The 2,705-nt window shown below is 44.2% G+C and overlaps 1 long non-coding RNA gene across 1 annotated transcript in view; it reads right to left on the bottom strand.

The window, feature by feature from the left end:
• Positions 1-1,137: 1,137 nt before the first annotated feature.
• LOC118452421 overlaps positions 1,138-2,705 on the bottom strand; it is an 8,517-nt gene continuing 6,949 nt past the window's right edge. Inside the window, exon 3 of the long non-coding RNA XR_004842188.1 lies at positions 1,138-1,451. This is a non-coding gene — a long non-coding RNA (uncharacterized LOC118452421). The remainder of the gene's footprint in view (positions 1,452-2,705) is intronic.

Here is a 2,705-nt window from a genome sequence, read left to right as displayed (position 1 = left end):
TTTTTTTTTCTGATTCTCTCCCCCATCCCACTGAGGGAGGGGGGGAGAGAGCGAGCGGCTGCGTGGTGCTTAGTTGCCAGCCAGGTTAAACCACGACAGTCTGCTTTCTAATTTTAGGGGGTATTGTTTAATTCTTATCAGAGTAGATCCTGGTTTCAAGTCAATTTTCACAGGCTCAGCTCTTTTGGATTTACCTGGAACTTCTCCAGCCCAACAATTGGAATTTCTGCATTATCCACTTCTGTCAGTATGAGTTTCTGTTGGAGGTTGGTGTGCTGCAACAATAAAGCTGCTACCTTGATATATTTAGTTTCTGGAATTAAAACTCACTGCCCTTAAATTTGATTTCTGCTTCCAATTTTTCAAGGAGATCCCTTCCCAACAATGGCTTGAAAGAGTTAGGCAAATACGCTCCTTGTGGGCGGCATTGATAAGGAGTTGCTCCTTAAGAGCAGTTTGCAAATTCTTCACTTGATCTTTTTCCTCCTCCAGCTGTTTTTTGTTTTTTCAATTCACCAACTTATCTTTGCAAGGTACTATATTCGTTCCTGGGAGGTTTCACGTAAACAAGGCAAATCTTAGTTAAGGAGGTTTCACATTAATTTTCACAATGAAATGCACAGTTCTCCAGATTTCCCACACTCATTTTACAATCATATCGTCTCAGTTACTCATTCACCAGTCACACCAGAGTTAACTCAGCTCATTCACATGTAGTTATCAATTTTCCACGCAAATCTTTTCTTGCAAATCTCTATAGTTTTCTCCCAGTCTCCCTACCACAAGCCCCAAACTTCTGGGATTAGATGCTTCTTCCCACACACAAACTTCACTGTTTAAACTTTCCTAAGGTTTAAGCCCAAACTACCGAAGGAGTGACTCTCTTCGTTCTGCCACTTTGGTGATTAGCCAGTTCCCTGTCATTTAGGAGAATGGCCAAGCACCTCAGCAGCCCAATTTGCACATCAAAATATTTACAACCGTTTATAAACTTCCCAGGCGCCTTGTCCATCTCTGGCTGTGCTCCTCGCGGAGTTACGGAACCGAAGAAGAAATCCAAGCTGCTCCTGCGAGAGAAAATGGGAGACGCCAGTCACATTATTAAACAACATCGATCCCACAAAGGCAGAGGCCAAAAGTACAAAACTTATGGGGGTTACATAAGTGTACCAATACCAAAAGCACATACTAAATAACAAAGTGCACCACTCAATTCACAGCGATGCTGTGTCTCAAACACACACACACACACACACGAAGATAAAAGACTTTTAACATAAAATTCCCGGGCATTCAAATGGTACAATTATCACTCCAGTTAACATCCGTCCAGCAGCTGCAAATATGAAACCCAAGCGCAATTGCGAGGAGGCCCGCCTACCCTTCTCCTGCTTCTTCTACGGTCATTAGCAGGTCCTTCCTGGCTCCTGACACTGGGATGCAGCGGTGACCTCAGATTTGCTCGATCTACCCCCAAGATCGCTAGCGGCTGCTCTATCGGTCAGCAAATCTCCTTGGCCGCTCTATTGGCCCGGGTACCCTCCTTCCACACGGGGACTACGCTGCACGCCAGATGTGTCTGTGTGATTTACCAGCGTACGACTCACAGGCCTTTCCCATACAACATACCGTTTTCCTCTGCAGCTTCAGGAGGTTCTTGTCTGCTCCTGCAGTGAGCGGCTGGCAGTGGAGGCTCCTCTGACGAAAGTGGTCGGGGCACGCCCAGGGACGTCTGCTCCACAGTTGATCCCAACGTCAAGCAGAGAGTCTCCTGGCTGGCTCCCCCAACTGATGCATAACCTGTCCCCGCTTTGTATTAAAATTAGCTTCATAAGGTCATTTCCATAAGTCCCTCCCGACTGCGCTTGCTCAGTGCCTCCTTGTGGTGGTCATTGGGGGTAATGGGGATGAAGGCTGATGGCTCCTCTTCGTCACCGCTAGTAACCCTTTGTTACCCCTTGACTCAGTTGCTTCTTTGCTCTTGCCCAAACTGCAGGGTGTTCTTATCAAGAACTGTCCTTCGTAAGGAGACGCAAATCATAGAATCATAGAATGTTTTGGGTTGGAAGGGACCCCTAGAGATCATCTAGTCCAACCCTCAAATCTTCCTGCGTCAGTTAGTTCGCACAATAGTTAGCAAAACATTTGAGCACTATCTATCAATTTGATTCTCTGGGCTACGCAGCAATCTAGACAATTATTACGCAGCATCTTATCTACTAAGATTCCCTTAACCCCTTCTCTCACACCTATCACTCCTATCCTGAAAAATCTCTTAGCATTGAGGCCCTACAGCTCCCTAGGTAGTCATCAAGATACTTGGTAAATTCGTGCTAATATCTAAACAAAATAATTAAATAGTTTTGTTGCAAAATAAGCATGTTATTTCTCATTCTACCGTTAGTAGACAGGAAGTATACTTAATCACCTGCTCTTTTCCTTTATGCTTTATTTAGTATTTCAAACCCAATATCACTGTGCTGCCTCAGTTTCTTCTTTCACTTGATATTTTTATTTCACATCCCTAATAATTTGTATTGCTGACCTCTGAACTCTCTCCTTTTCATCTTTTTTATTTTTTTTTTATAAATCCACTGCCCAGGCCTAGAGGCATTATGCCAGATGTCTCCCGTGTCAAACAAAGCATCATAATTACCTTCTATGTCTTACATGCGTTATTCCGCTTAATGAAGCAGAGGTTGTAG

This window comes from Egretta garzetta, unplaced genomic scaffold (genome assembly GCF_000687185.1).
Source record: "Egretta garzetta isolate BGI_Z169 unplaced genomic scaffold, ASM68718v1 scaffold55, whole genome shotgun sequence".
NCBI classification, from domain to species: Eukaryota; Metazoa; Chordata; class Aves; order Pelecaniformes; family Ardeidae; genus Egretta; species Egretta garzetta.
This window is presented reverse-complemented; position numbering and strand designations above follow the sequence as displayed.